This window comes from Lutra lutra, chromosome 17 (assembly GCF_902655055.1).
Source record: "Lutra lutra chromosome 17, mLutLut1.2, whole genome shotgun sequence".
Lineage (NCBI taxonomy): Eukaryota > Metazoa > Chordata > Mammalia > Carnivora > Mustelidae > Lutra > Lutra lutra.
This window is the reverse complement of record NC_062294.1, coordinates 13,351,412-13,368,004: the sequence shown is the minus strand read 5'-3', so window position 1 is coordinate 13,368,004 and position 16,593 is coordinate 13,351,412. Positions and strand designations below refer to the sequence as shown.

Below are 16,593 nucleotides of genomic sequence, written 5' to 3'. Positions count from 1 at the left end.
GGTTTGGATCCACAGACCATAGTTTGAGAACTGCTATCCTAGTCTATTCCCATTGTATCAGCTGCTAATTTTTAAAAATGTATTTATTTTTAAAAAATTATTTAAAGTTTATTTTAATGTTATTTACATCCATGAGTTATTCCTATTTTTGAGGCTTTTAAAAAATATAAATGTTCAGTTTTTCCATTGCTAAAATCTGTGGAGATGAGTATATTTTTCTCTTTGGTTCTTTTTAAAAAAATTTTATTATGTTAGTCATCATATAGTACATCAGTAGTTTTTGACATAGTGTTCTGTGATTCATTGTTTGCATATAACACCCATGCAAGTGTTCCATGCAATACATGCCCTCCTTACTACCCATCACTGGGCTCACCCACCCCCTACCCCTCCTCTCTGAAACCCTCAGTTTGTTTCCCAGAGTCCACAGTCTCTCATGGTTCGTCTTCCCCTCTGATTCCCCCGACCCCCTTCAGTTTTCCCTTCCTTTTCCTAATGCCCTCCATGGTATTCCTTATGTTCCACATATAAGTGACACCATATGATAATTTACTTTCTCTGCTTGACTTATTTCACTCAGAATATTCTCTGGTTCCATCCATGTCGTTGCAAATGGTGGGTATTCATCCTTTCTGATGGCTGAGTAATATTCCATTGTGTATATGGACCACATCTTTATCCCTTCACCTGTTGAAGGGCATCTAGGCTCCTTCCACAGTTTGGCTATTGTGAACACTGCTGCTATGAACATTGGGGTGCATGTAGCTCTTCTTTTCGCTACATCAGTATCTTTGGGGTAAATACCCAGTAGTGCAATTACTGGGTCATAGGGTAGCTCTGTTTTTAATTTTTTGAGGAATCTCCACATTGCTTTCCAAAGTGGCTGCACAAGCTTGCATTCCCACTTACAGTGTAAGAGGGTTCCCCTTTCTCCACAACCTCTCCAACATTTGTTGTTTCTTGCCTTGTCAATTATTACCATTCTAACTGGTGTAAGGTGATATCTCAGTGTGGTTTTGATTTGAATTTCCCTGATGACTAATGATGTTGAACCTTTTTTCATGTGTCCATTAGCCATTTGTATGTCTTTGGAGAAGTGTCTGTGCATGTCTTCTGCCCATTTTTTGACTTGATTGTTTTTTGGGTGTTGAGTTTGAGAAATTCTTTATAGATCTTGGATAACAGCCCTTTATCTGAGGTGTCATTTGCAAATATCTTCTCCCATTCTGTGGGTTGCCTCTTTGTTTTGTTGACTCTTCCATTTGCTGTGCAGAAGCTTTTTATCTTGAAGTCCCAAAAGTTCAGTTTTGCTTTGTTGTCTTTGGAGACATGTCTTGAAAGATGTTGCTGTGGCCAATGTCAGAGAGGTTTCTGCCTATGCTCCCCTTAAAGATTTTGATGGATTCCTGTCTCACATTGAGGTCTTTCATCCATTTAGAGTTTATCTTTGTGTATTTATCTTGTGTATGGTGTAAGAGAATGGTTGAGTTTCATTCTTCTGCATGTGGCTATCCAATTTTCCCAGCACCATTTATTGAAGAGACTGTCTTTTTTCCATTGGATATTTTTTCTGGCTTTGTTGAATATTATTTGACCATAGAGTTGAAGATATATAGCTGGGCTCTCTATTCTGTTTCCTTGATCTGTTTTTGTTCCAGTACTGTGCTGTCTTGGTGATCACAGCTCTGTAATATAGCTTGAAATCAGGCAATGTGATGTCCCCAGCTTTGTTTTTATTTTTCAACATTTCCTTGGCGATTCCGATTCTTTTCTGGTTCCCTACAAGTTTTAGGATTGTTTGTTCCAGCACTTAGAAAAGTAGTTGTATTAAAGTGATTAATTAATGGATTTCCAAATACTGAACCCCTCTTACATTTCTGGAATAAACACTACTTGATCATGATGGATTTTTGGATTGTGTTTGCTAATATTTTATTTATAATTTTTGCATTAATATTAATAAGTGAGATTGGCTTATAGTTATTTTATAATGCAGTATTTGTCTGATTTTAGAATTGATGTTAAATTTGCATTATAAAAATAATTTGGATGTTGTTTCTTTCAGTGCTCTGAAATGGCTTAAGCAGTGTTTACATAATCTGATCTTTACAAGTTTAGTGGATTTCTTTGTGAAACTGGCTGAGTCTACTGTCTTTTTGTCAGAGGAGCTCTTTTATGATTTTCTATTTCTGTTTTTCTTTTTACATATTTCACTTGTTTAGAATATTGTTTATTTCATCTATATATTATTTAAAATGTTTTTATTTCATATAGATGTACAAAGTAGTCTCATGATTTAAAAAAATCCCATTTTGACCTTGTTTCTTTTGTGTGCTTGTGCTTTCTTATCTTTTAGAAATCAAGTTAACAATTTCTGTTTTGTTCATTAGTTTTCAGAGAATGAGCTATTTTGGTTTACTGTTTTTTTCTAACTCCTTGATTTATTTCTAAAAATTAAGATATAATTGACATGTAATATTATATTAGTTTCAGGTATATAACATAATGGTTCAATATATATATATATTGTGAAATGATCTTCACAATAAGTTTAACATTTATCACTGTACAGTTATAATACTTTTCTTATAAGAAAGATCTGCTTTCTTTGTAATTTTTGACTATAACACAGTATTATTAAATATATATTATATATGTATCATATATGTTTTTTGTGTGTATATATATATTATATGTGTGTGTGTGTGTGTATGTGTTTGTGTGTGTGTATTTATTTATATTTGGATAAAACTTCTGCCTCTGGGGTGCCTGGATGGATCAGTTAGTTAAGCGTCTGCCTTCGGCTCAGGTCATGATCCCAAGGTCCTGGGATGGGCCCCCTCATTTTGCTCCCTCTTCTACGTGCTCCTGCTCTTTCTGTCTCTGTCTCTTTCTCTCAAATACATAAATAAAAAATCTTAAACCCCCAAAAAACCCTGCCACTGGCAAACACCAATCTGTTCTCTGTATTCATGAGCTTGTTTAAATTTTTAAAAATATTATGCATATAAATGAGATCATATGGTATTTATCTTTTTCCATCTGACTTATTTCACTTAGCATAAAGCCCTTAAGGTCTATCACGTTGTTGCAAATGGCAACAATGGCCATTTAAATGGCTGAATAATATTTCATCGTCTTTATTCATTCACCCATCAGTGGACACTTAGGTTATTTCCATGTTTTGGGTATTGTGAATAATGCTGCAATGAACATGGGAGTGAAGACATCTTTTTGAGGTAGTGTTTTTGTTTCTTTCAAATTAAAAACTCAAGTGGAATTGCTGGATCATATGATAGTTTTGAAGAACTTCCATACTGTTTCAGTGGAGTAAAACATAGAGGCTGCACCAATTTACATTCCCACCAGCAGTGCATGAGCATTCCTTTTCCACATCCTCACCAACATTTATTTCTTATTTTTTTTTGTAATAGCCATTCTAACAGGTGTGAGGTAATATCTCATTGTGGTTTTGACGTGTATTTCCCCAATGATAAATAATGTTAAGTGTCTTTTCATGTACCTATTTGCCATCTCTATGTCTTTGGAAAAATGTCTATTCAGATCCTCTGCCCATTTTTTAACTGGGTTGTTGTTATTTTGCTCTTGAGTTGTATGAGTTCTTTATGTATTTTGGATATTAACCCCTTATCTAATATATCATTTGCAATTATTTTCTTCATATCCATGAACATGGAATATCTTTCCATTTATTTGTGTCTTCTTTAATTCTTTCATCATTGTGTTATAGTTTTCAATGTATAGGTCTTTTACCTCTTTGGTTAAATTTATTCCTAGGTATTTTATTTTATTTTTTGACACAGTTGAAAATGGGATTGTTTTCTTAATTTTTCTTTTGTTAGTTTGTTATTAGTGTATGGAAACATAATAGATTTTTGTATATTGATTTGGTATCCTACAACTTTATTGAATTTTTTTACTAGCTCTCACAGTTCTTTGGTAGTCCTAATATTTTCTATTTATAATATGTCAACTGCAAATAGTGACAGTTTTACTTCTTTCTTTCCAATTTGGATGACTTAAAAAAAAACACTATTTACTTGAGAGAGAGAGAGCATGAGTGGGAAGAAGGGCAGAGGGAGAGGGAGAAACAGACTCTTCACTGAGCAGAGAGCCCAACACTGCCAGATCCCAGGAACCTGGGATCATGACCTGAGCTGAAGGCAGTTGCTTAACTGACTGAGTCACCTAGGTGCCCCATGGGTGACTTTTATTTCTTTCTCTTGCGAAGTGCTCTGGCTAGGATTTCTGATACTGTTTTGAACAAAAGTGGTGAGAGTGGGCAACCTTGTCTTATTCTTGATCTTAGAGAAAAGATTATAGTTTTTCACCACTGAATATGACATTAGCTGTGTGACTGTCATTTATGGCTATTATGTTGAGGTATGTTCTCTCTATACCCAACTTGTTGAGAGTTTTGATTATAAGTAAGTGTTGAAATTTGTCAGATATTTTTTCTACATGTATTGAGATGATCGTATGATTTTTACCCTCATTTTGTCAATGTAGTATAAAATGTTAATGACTTGCAGATGTAGAACCATCCTTGCAGCTCTGGAATAAATCCCATTTGCATAGTGTGTGATTTTTTTCATGTATTGTTGAATTTGGTGTGCTCATATTTTATTGGGGATTTTTGCATCTATGTTCATGACAGATATTGGCCTGTAGTTTTCTTGTGTCATCCTTGTCTGCTTCTGGTATCAATAGTGACAATAGTAACAATAATGCTGGCCTAGTGAAATGAGTCTGGAAGTGTTCCTTCCTCTTCTGTTTTTTTTGGAGTTTGACAAGAGTTGGTATTAATTCTTCTTTAAGTATTTTGTAGAATTACCAGTGAATTACTGTCTGGTCCTGGACTTTTGGTTTTTTGGTGGTTTTTTATTATTTTCAGTCTTCTTACTAGTAATCTGTTCAGATGTTCTCTTTTCATGATTAGGTCTTGGTAGATTGTATGTTTCTGGAATTTATCCATTTCTTCTAGGCTGTCTAATTTATTGGTATGTATTCATAATAGTCTCTTAGGATCCTTTATTTCTGTGGTATCAGTTGTGATGTCTCCTCTTTCATTTCTGATTTTATTTGAGCCCCTTCTCTTTTTTTCTTAGTGTAGCTAAAGTTTTGTCATATTAGTTTATTGTTTAAGAAAAACAACTCTTAGTTTCATTAATCTTTTCTGTTATCCTTTTAGTCTACTTCATTTATTTCCACTTTGATCTTCATTTTTTCTTTCCTTCTTTTAATTTTGGGCTTTGTTTATTCTTTTTCTCGTTCCTTGAGGCTCAAGAGTAAGTGGTTTATTTGAGATCTTTCTTGTTACTTGAGATAGACATTTATTGCTGTGAACTGTCTAAGAACTGCTTTTGCTGTATTCCACATGTTTTGGTATGTTGTATTTCTATTTCCCTTTGTCTGAAGGTGTATTTTGATTTCCCTTTTGATTTCTTCTTTGACCCATTGGTTGTCTAGTAGCATGTTGTTTAATCTCCACAATTTTGGAACTTTCCTGTTTTCCTTTTATAATTAATTTCCAGTTTCATACCACTGGATTGGAAAAAGTGCTTGATCTTTTTTCGGTCTTTAAATTTATTAAGACTCGTTTTGTGTCCTAACATGATCTGTCCTGGGACATGTTCCATGTGTGCTTGAGAAGAACATGTCTTTTGTTGCTTGTGGATGCTATGATCTGTATAATATATCAAGTCCATGTGATTTAATGTGTTTTTTTAAGGCCAGTGTTTTGTTAATGATTTTCTGTGTGGATAATCTATCCATTGATGAAAATAGAGTATTGACGTCCTTTGGTGCTATTGTATTGCTGTCTATCTCTCCCTTTATCTCTGTTAATATTTACTTTACCTATTTAGGTGCTCCTATGTCGGGCCCCCCGACATCCAATTTTGGCTCAGGTCATGATCATAGGGTTGTGGGATCAAGACCTGCATCAGACTCCCTGCTCAGCAGGGAGTCTGCCTGAGATTCTCTCTCAGAGAAGAGGGGGGGGGGCAGTGTAGGCAATGACTGGAGTCAGGGCCATCTCTGAGTCTACAAGCCATTCTGGGGGCCTTAACTATCTACATGCAGATGGGGAGCCCTGGGCTGGCATCTTGCATGCACATAGCTGTTGAAGCTGATACTGGCAGTGTGGACCTGGGTTTTGGTGCAGAGGGAGCATGGAGGGACTCAGGTAGCTGATATCTGTGAGCCTAAAAACCTGCAGGGTGAAAATATCATGGCAGACATGCAGGGCATCTGTCTGCAGGGGCTGTGCTAGCTGTTGGCTTCCTCAGCAATAAAAAAAGCTGGTGGGGTCCTCTGTGAAGCAGTCTGCTGAGGTCTGTAATGAGATTCTTGGCGAAGAAAGCCAGGGTTGGGGTCTGTAGCATCTGCAAGGGCTGTTGAGGTCCTTATCACTGAAGATTTTTATGGTCCTCTGCAGAGCAGGCCACTAGGAACCACAGCTGTTCACACTGTGAGTGATATTGGGAGCCCCTGCCCTTGTTCGTTGTTCCTAGCCATTTCTAAAGGTCTCAGCTTTGCTGGTTTCTGGGGAGGGTAAAACTGAAGTGGGTTCTTTGTGCAGTGCTCTGAAAGGCTGGGGAAACTTGTTGCTCACCCTGCTTTCCTTTTACCAGCATGGGGAACTCTCTTGGGCTGGGGGAGTTCCCTCTTGGCACCGAGCAGTGCCAGCCTAGGGGATGGAATGATGCAGGCAAAATGAAACTTCTTTCTACCCTTTATGTATGGTTATTTTCAGGTTTTTTGCTCTATTGTGTTGCTGAAGCTGCTGCTGCTGCTGCTTCTTTTTTTAAAGATTTAATTGTTTATTGGGGCAGGGCAGACGGAGAAGGAGAGAGAGAGAATCTCAGGCAGACTCCCTGCTGAGCAGGGAGTCTGATGCAGGTCTTGATCCCACAACCCTATGATCATGACCTGAGCCAAAATTGGATGGTTGGATGGTTAACCAACTGCGCCACAGAGACACCTCTGTTGGTGGATCTTCTTAGGTGGACTTCTGAACTCTCCCAGAGCTATTTTTTGTTCATGGATAAGTATCTAATTGTTTTTTTTTGTGTGTGTGTGTGTGTGTATGGAGGGGAGAAATGGAGGCTGGAGTCACCTCCTCCTCCATCTTGATGTCACTCTCTCATCCAGTTCTCAAAAAATGTCACTCTACTGTCTTCTAGCTTGCATGTTTCTGACAAGATGGCTATTATAATTTGTATGTGTATTTCTCTTTATTAATTTTTCCCCCTTTGGCTGCTTTCAAGATTTTCTCTTTGTTTTGTGTTTTCAGAAGTTGGATATTTATCTTGCTTGGTGGTTTGATCTGTAGTTTGATAGATGCCATTACTTCTGAAAATTCTTAGCCATTATCCCTTCAAATATTTATTCTACCCAATTCCCTATCTTTTTTTTTTTCTTTCTGGAATTCTAATTGTGTATCTGTTAGATCATTTGATATTGTCATTCATATATATATATATATATAATTTAAATTTTTACTCTCTTTTCTCTCTTTCAGTTTGGGTATTTTCAAATTCAGTAATTCTTCCCTTAGTTCTGTTACGTCTACTGATGAACTAGCCAGTGACAATCTGGAACTCTAATACTGTGTTTTTTATTTCCAGCATCTTCATTGATTTTTCTTAGTTACCATCTCTGCTGAAATTACTCATCTGACAATGAGTGTTGCTACTTTTTCCATTGGAGCCTTTGACAAATTTTTGTGGTTATTTTATTTAAAAATTTTTTTATAAGATTTTATTTTTAAGTAATTTCTACGCACAATGTGGAGCTTGAACTCACAACCCTGAGATCAAGAGTTGCACACTCCATGGATTGAGCCAACCAGGCACCCACATAGTTATTTTTTATTAAATGTTGATAGCTCCAACATCTGTTTTATATGTAGGTTTGGTTTTGTTGATTGTTTTGTCTCTTGGTATTATGAAGTTATTTCCCTTGATCTTTTTTTTTTTTTTTTTTTTACACCACATCACCAGTGATTTTTTTGTTTGTGTTTGTGTTTTTATAGGGGAGATGGAGAAAAAGAATCTGGGCTGGGCTCCATGGCGATCCTTCAGCAGCTGCTCTTCCTCACCCTTAAGCCTGTAACACGTATGAGGGATGCCTTCTCAGGACTCTTGCCATCATTTTTTTGTGAGTACACATTGCTGCTATCTGTAGAGAGAGAAGCCTGCAGGTGGTGTTAACTCCCCTTATATCTGTAGCCTTTAGGGCTCCCTATTGTGCCACCAGCCAGTACTCAGCCTGCACTATTTTGTTAATAATTCTTTAAAATAATTTTTTTAATTAACATATAATGTATTATTTGCCCCAGGGGTACAGGTCTGTGAATCGTCAGACTTACACACTTCACAGCACTCATCATAGCACACATCCTCCCCAATGTCCATAACCCAACCACCCTCTCCATACCCCCATCCCCCCAGCAACCCTCAGTTTGTTTTGTGAGATTAAGAGTCTCTTATGGTTTGTCTCCCTCCCGATCCCCTCTTGTTTCATTTTTTCCTTCCCTACCCCTCCAGCCCCCCCACTTTACCTCTCAACTTCCTCATATCAGGGAGATCATATGATAATTGTCTTTCTCTGATTGACTTATTTCACTAAGCATAATACCCTCTAGTTCCATCCATGTCGTTGCAAATGGCAAGATTTCATTTTGGGTGGCTGCATAATATTCCATTGTATATATATATACCACATCTTCTTTATCCATTCATCTTTTGGTGGACATCTAGGTTCTTTCTAAAGTTTGGCTATTGTGGACATTACTGCTATAAACATCTGGGTGCATGTGCCCCTTCGGACCATAACATTTGTATCTTTAGGGTAAATACCCAGTAGTGTGATTGCGGGTTGTAGGGTAGCTCTATTTTCAACTTTTTGAGGAACCTCCATGCTGTTTTCCAGAGTGGCTGCACCAGCTTGCATTCCCACCAACAGTGGAAGAGGGCTCCCCTTTGTCCACATCCTTGCCAGCATCTGTCATTTCCTGACTTGTTAATTTTAGCCATTCTGACTGGTGTGAGGTGATATCTCATTGTGGTTTTGATTTGTATTTCCCTGATGCTGACTGATGTGGAGCACTTTTTCATATGTCTGTTGGCCATCTGAATGTCTTCTTTGCAGAAATGTCTGTTTGTGTCCTCTGTTTGTATTTGTTCTTTGGGTGTTGAGTTTGGTAAGTTCTTTATAGATTTTGGATACTAGCCCTCTATCTGATATGTCATTTGCATATATCTTCTCCCATTCTGTCAGTTGTCTTTTGGTTTTGTTAATTGTTTCCTTTGCTGTGCAAAAGCTTTTGATCTTGATAAAGTCCCAATAGTTCATTTTTGCCCTTGCTTCCCTTGCCTTTGGCGATGTTTCTAGGAAGAAGTTACTGCAGCTGAGGTCGATGGGCTTGCTGCCTGTGTTCTCCTCAGGGATTTTGATGGATTCCTTTTTCACATTGTGGTCATTCATCTGTTTGGAGTCTATTTTTGTGTGTGACATAAGGAAATGGTCCAGTTTCATTTTTCTGCATGTGGCTGTCAATTTTCCCAATACCATTTGTTGAAGAAACTGTCTTTTTTCCATTGGACATTCTTTCCTGCTTTGTCAAATATTCGTTGACCATAGAGTTGAGGGTCTATTTCTGGGCTTTCTATTCTGTTCCATTGATCTATGTGTTTGTTTTTGTGCCAGTACCATACTGTCTTGAGGATGACAGCTTTGTAATAGAGCTTGAAGTCTGGAATTGTGATGTCACCAACTTTGGCTTTCTTTTTCAACATTCCTCTGGTTATTTGAGGTCTTTTCTGGTTCCATATAAATTTTAGGATTATTTGGTCCATTTCTTTGAAAAAAAATTGATGGTATTTTGATAGGGATTGCATTAAACATATAGATTGCTTTAGGTAGCATAGACATTTGTTCTTCCAATCCAGGAGCATGGAACATTTTTCCATTTCTTTGTGTCTTCCTCAATTTCTTTCATGAGTACTTTATAGTTTTCTGAGTATAGGTTCTTAGCCTCTTTGGTTAGGTTTATTCCTAGGTATCTTACAGTTTTGGGTGCAATTGTAAATGGGATTGACTCCTTAATTTCTCTTTCTTCTGTCTTGTTGGTGGTGTTTAGAAATGCAACTGATTTCTGTGCATTGATTTTATATCCTGACACTTTACTGAATTCCTGTACAAGTTCTAGCAGTTTTGGAGTGGAGTCTTTTGGGTTTTCCACATAAAGTATCATATCATCTGCAAAGAGTGATAGTTTGACTTCTTCTTTGCTGATTTGGATGGCTTTAATTTCTTTTTGTTGTCTGACTGCTGAGGATGGGACTTCTAGTACTCTGTTGAATAGCAGTGGTGATAGTGGACATCCCTGCTGTGTTCCTGACCTAAGTGGAAAACTCTCAGTTTTTCTCCATTGAGAATGATATTCATTGTGGGTTTTTCATAGGTGGCTTTGATGATATTGAGGTATGTACCCTCTATACCTACACTTTGAAGAGTTTTGATCAATAAAGGATACTGTACTTTGTCAAATGCTTTTCAGCATCTATTGAGAATATCATATGGTTCTTGTTCTTTCTTTTATTAATGTATTGTATCACATTGATTGATTTGCAGATGTTGAACCAAACTTGTAGTCCTGGAATAAATCCCACTTGGTCGTGGTGAATAATCCTTTTAATGTACTGTTGGATCCTATTGGTTAGTATTTTGGTGAGAATTTTTGCATCTGTGTTCATCAAGGATATTGGTCTGTAATTCTCTTTTTTGATGGGGTCTTTGTCTGGTTTTGGGATCAAGGTGATGCTGGCCTCATAAAATGAGTTTGGAAGTTTTCTTTCCATTTCTTTTTTTGGGAACAGTTTCAGAAGAATAGGTATTAATTCTTCTTTAAATGTTTGGTAGAATTCCCCTGGGAAGCCTTCTGGCCCTGAGCTGTTGTTTATTGGCAGATTTTTGATGACTGCTTCAATCTCCTTACTGGTTATGGGTCTGTTCAGGTTTTTCTATTTCTTCCTGGTTCAGTTTTGGTAGTTTATATGTCTCTAGAAATGCATCCATTTCTTCCAGATTGTCAAATTTGCTGGCGTATAGTTTCTCATAATATGTTCTTATAATTGTTTATATTTCTTTGGTGTTGGTTGTGATCTCTCCTCTTTCATTCATGATTTTATTTATTTGGGTCCTTTCTCTTTTCTTTTTGATAGGTCTGGCCAGGGGCTTATCAATCTTATTAATCCTTTCAAAGAACCAGCTCCTAGTTTTGTTGATTTGTTCTACTGTTTTATTGGTTTCTATTTCATTGATTTCTGCTCTGCTCTTTATTATTTCTCTTCCTCTGTGGGGTTTAGGCTTTCTTTGCTGTTCTTTCTCCAGCTCTTTTAGGTGTAGGATTAGGTTGTGTATTTGAGACCTTGTTTCCTGAGAAAGGCTTGTATCACTATAGACTTTCCTCTCAGGACTGCCTTTGCTGTGTCCCACAGATTTTGAACAGTTGTGTTTTCATTATCATTTGTTTCCATGAATTTTTTCAGTTCTTCTTTAATTTCCTGGTTGACCCATTCATTTTTTAGTAGGATGCTCTTCAGCCTCCATGTATTTGAGTTCTTTCTAACTTTCCTCTTGTGATTGAGTTCTAGCTTCAGAGCATTGTGGTCTGGAAATATGCAGGGAGTGATCCCAATATTTTGGTTGCAGTTGAGACCTGATTTGTGACCCAGGATGTGATCTATTCTGGAGAATGTTCCATGTGCACTAGAGAAGAATGTGTATTCTCTTGCTTTGGGATGGAATGTTCTGAATAGATCTGTGATGTCCATCTGGTCCAGAGTGTCATTTCAGGCTTTTATTTCCTTGTTGATCTTTTGCTTCAATGATCTGTCCATTTCAGTAAGGGGGGGGGGGCGTTAAAGACTCCTACTATTATTGTATTATTGTTGATGTGTTTATTGATTTTGTTATTAATTGGCTTATATAGTTGGCTGCTCCCATGTTGGGGGCATAGATATTTAAAATTGTTAGATCTTCTTGTTGGATAGACCTTTTAAGTATGATGTAGTGTCCTTCCTCATCTCTTACTGTAGTCTTTGGCTTAAAATCTAATTGATCTGATATAAGGATTGCCACCCCAGCTTTCTTTTGATGTCCATTAGCATGGTAAATTGTTTTCCACCCCTTCACTTTAAATCTGGAGGTGTCTTTGGGTCTAAAATGAGTTTCTTGTAGACAGCATATTGATGGGTTTTTGTTTTTTATCCATTCTGATACTCTGTATCTTTTGATTGGGGCATTTAGCCCATTTACATTCATGGTAACGATTGAAAGATATGAATTTAGTGCCATTGTATTGCCTGTAAGGTGACTGTTACTGTATATTGTCTCTGTTTCTTTCTGGTCTACTACTTTTAGGCTCTCTTTGCTTAGAGGACCTCTTTCAATATTTTCTGTAGGGCTGGTTTGCTGTTTACAAATTCCTTTAGTTTTTGTTTGTCCTGGAAGCTTTTTATCTCTCCTTCTATTTTCAACAATAACCTAGCTGGATATAGTATTCTTGGCTGCATGTTTTTCTCATTTAGTGCTCTGAATAGATCATGCTAATTCTTTCTGGCCTGCCAGGTCTCTGTGTATAAGTCTGCTGCCTATCTAATATTTTTACCATTGTATGTTACAGACTTCTTGTCCCGAGCTGCTCTCATGATTTTCTCTTTGTCACTAAGACTTGTAAGTTTTACTTTTAGTTGACGGGGTGTAGACCTATTTTTATTGATTTTGAGGAGGGTTCTTTTTGCCTCCTGGATTTTGATCCTTGTTCCCTTTGCCATATTAGGGAAATTTTCTACAATAATTCTCTCCAATATACCTTCTGCCCCCCTCTCTCTTTCTTCTTCTTCTGGAATCCCAATTATTGTAATATTGTTTCATCTTATGGTATCACTTATCTCTTGAATTCTCCCCTTGTGGTCCAGTAGTGTTTGTCTCTCTTTTGCTCAGCTTCTTTATTCTCCTTCATTTGGTCTTCTATATCATTAATTCTTTCTTCTACCTCATTTCTCCTAGCAGTAAGAGCCTCCATTTTTGATTGCATCTCATTAGTAGCTTTTTTAATTTCAGCTTGGTTAGATTTTAGTTCTTTTATTTCTCCAGAAAGGATTTTTTTTTTCTCCAGACAGCGTTTCTCAGTTTTCTTCCATGCCTTTTTCGAGCCCAGCTAGCACCTTGAGAATCGTCATTCTGAACTCTAGATCGGACATATTACCAATGTCTGTATTGATTAGGTCCTTAGCCTTCGGTACTGCCTCTTGTTCTTTTTTTTGTGGTGAGTTTTTCCGCCTTGTCATTTTACCCAGATGAGAATATATGAACGAGAGAATAAAATACTAAAAGGGTGGCAAAGACCCCAGAAAAATGCACACTAACCAAATCAGAAGAGACCCCAAATTGGGAGGAGAAGAAAGGGGGCAAAAGAAATAAAAAAAATATATATTTATATATATATTTATTTATTTATTAGACTGGTGAATAGAACAGAGCCTCCCACTTGATTTTGGGTGTATTTTGGTCTCTTAGAAGAAACTACCTCCACAAAGTTTAAAGAAATAAAAACTTATATATATATACCAGAATGAGTAAACACGATGAAGGATGGAATATGACTGTAAAGATGAAAATTTAAAAAAAAATTCTAAAAAAGGAATTGATAAGATAAGTTTGTTGGAAAAAGAAAGTGAAGAGAATTTGCTCAGGCTCGAGACCAGAACAAAGCCCTGTGCTAGATTTAGGGTATATTTTGAACTATTAGAAGAAATTGTATCCCAAATTTTTTTATAAGAAAAAAATCTATATGTATACAAAAAATAAAGTTAGATACAATGAAGGATAAAAAATGACTATAATAATGAAGGTTTAAAAATTTTTTCTTTTTAGAAAGGTATTGTTAAGATAAACTAGTTAAAAAACGTTAAAAGAAGAAAGAGGAAAAGTTAAAAAAATTAGAATAAGAAAAAGATAAAATTTAAAAAATTTTAATTTAACTTTGTAAGACTAAAGGATCATGGGGAGAAAGGCATAAATTCCATGCATTGCTTTCCCCTGTCTCTGGAGTTCCGCTGTTCTCCTTGATCAGTGAGCTTGTTCTTGGCTGGATGTTCTTGCTGATCTTCTGTGGGAGGGGCCTGTTGTAGTGATTTTTAAGTGTCTTTGCCCTAGGCAGAATTGCAGTGTCCTTGCCAGGGGTCAGGCTAAGAAATCTGCTCGAGTTCCCTCTTGGGAGCTTTTGTTCCCTGAATGCTTTCTGTAGAGCTCTGGAGGAGGGGAATGAAAATGGTGGCCTCCCAGTCTCCTGCCTGGAGAAGCCGAGAGTTCAGGGCCCTACTTCTCAGTGCACCCTTGGAGAAAAGCGGTCAATCATTCCCGTCTCCCTGGTCTCTGGCCACGTTCCGAGCTCACCTGGCCTGTGACCAAGTGTTTCTGTCTCTGGTGCACAGCCCCTTTGGAGTCTCCAAACTCAGCAGATTCCTACCTCCAGAAAAGGAAGGTGAGTCTCCCCAGATCTGCCACTTGAGAGTTCCCTGCTCAAAGAGCAGTGGTCTGACTGTGCCGCAGATCACAGTTTAAGGTAATCCTGAGCTCAGAGCTCACTCCTTGGCTCCGTCTCTGTAGTCGGCTTCCCTGCTCTGATACCTGTGAGTTCTGCTACACACAGACACCCCTGCTCTTTCTGTGACCCTGTGGCCCCTGAGACCACACTATCCCTGCGAGGGCTCCACCCCTGCTTAGCCTCTGGAGCGACATCCCTTGGTGGAGCAGACTTCTAAAAGTTTGGATTTTGTGTTCTGCTGCTCCACCAATTGCCGGGAGTTGGCCATTCCCCCTGTGGTCTGTCTTCCTGTCGCTTCGGATTCACTTCTCTGCATGTCCAACCTTACAGAAAGTGGTCGATTTTCTGTTTCTAGAATTGCTACTCTTCTTCTTTTTGATCTCCTGTTGGGTTTGTAGGTGTTCAGAATGGTTTGATAACTATCTAGCTGAACTCCTGCGACCTGATGTCATCTCAGTCTCTACTCCTCCGCCATCTTCTATTTTGTTAATAATTGTAGGTGAATTCTTCTTCCCTGTGTTCACCTGCTCCAAGTAAACAGGGGCTGTACTCAGTGTCTTTCTATAGGCACTTGTCTCAACCCAGATTTGGGACCAGTTGGCATTTCCTCAGCTTCATCTGTGATGGATCCAGGAAAAGTTATTCACTTGCAGTTTGTTCAACTTCCTTTCTCTTTCTGTGTGTGTGTGTGTGTGTGTTTCTTTCTATTGTCAGGATGGGAGGGACATTCATTCTAGCTCTTTTCCAGCTCTCTATAACCACGTAGAAACCAGAAACTGGATCTCCCTGTTTATTCCTGATATCACTACTCGTAGGGTGACTATTTGTCCTGGTTTACACTAGTATAATTATTAGTAGCATCCTCCTTTCACTCAAGAGTTTGTTTGAATGATAAATGATCACCCTCCCCTCAAAAATATTACATAACGGAAGGTTGACCAGGAACATGTGTTAAGTTTGGATGGATTTGTTTATTCTGGATAAAACTAAAATATTGATTAATTTGGTGGTATTCAAAAGGACTTTGGGAGAAAAGGTGTTAATGAAAGACACATCAACCAAACCAAATATGTAGTCTCTGGGTCTTGTTTCATTCCGAAAGGATTTTTGTTAGGCAATCAGAGACATTAGAACATGGGCTAGACTTATTGTGATTTTGTCAAGTATTATAATGATATTATAGATATATTTTTTAAAAAATCTTATTTGTCAGAGATAAATTCTGGTGCATTTCAAGGTGAAATGGTATGACAGTGAGAATTTATTTTAAAATACTCAAAAAAGGTGAAGAGGAGAGAAATGTGGTAGATAAAAACAAGAATGATGAAGTGATAATTACTGAAGTTAGGTAATGTGTATGTGGGGTACATTATTTTATTATCTCATCTTTTTCTTATTTTTATCAATTTCCATAATAACTTTAAAAAGAGACAATGATATTATCAGGAACCTAGTTCTTAAAAAAAAAAAGGTAATTATTCTACAGTTTATACTGGTGGAGGTGAATTTTTTCTTGTGGCTGATCAGAGAGGCTAGGTAGCCATGCCTAAAATTTCTTTTGAAAACTTTCTATGCTTCTGTGATTATTTAGCAAACCAGATAATTGGTGCTGTGCTAGGTACAGGGAGACCAAAAAGAGGTGAAATACCATGGTTTCCATGCAGTTCAGTCCTGTAGTTCACACTGGACCAGGAGGAGGGCGTATTGTCTTAATGCTGATTCCATTTAATGTCTCCTTTGTAAAAACTTACGTTAGAAGGGGTGCACTCTTTTTTCTGGTGCAAGCTTCTGTTAGAAGGAATTCATGAAAACTTACATTAGTAGTGGGGGGTAACAGGGCTATGACCTCCATGAGGGGAAGGACTGTTCACTGTTTTTAATAGTGGTATGCCTAGTACCATTACTGGCACATAAAAGAAATGAAATAAATAGTGGATGAAGAAATAAATGAA

The 16,593-nt window shown here is 37.4% G+C and overlaps 1 protein-coding gene across 1 annotated transcript in view; it reads left to right on the top strand.

Annotated features, from left to right (window-relative positions):
- HYDIN (HYDIN axonemal central pair apparatus protein) overlaps positions 1-16,593 on the top strand; it is a 403,917-nt gene that overhangs the window by 13,537 nt on the left and 373,787 nt on the right. The window contains exon 3 of the mRNA XM_047711407.1: positions 8,060-8,184. The gene's annotated coding sequence lies outside the window, so the exon portion shown is untranslated. The remainder of the gene's footprint in view (positions 1-8,059; positions 8,185-16,593) is intronic.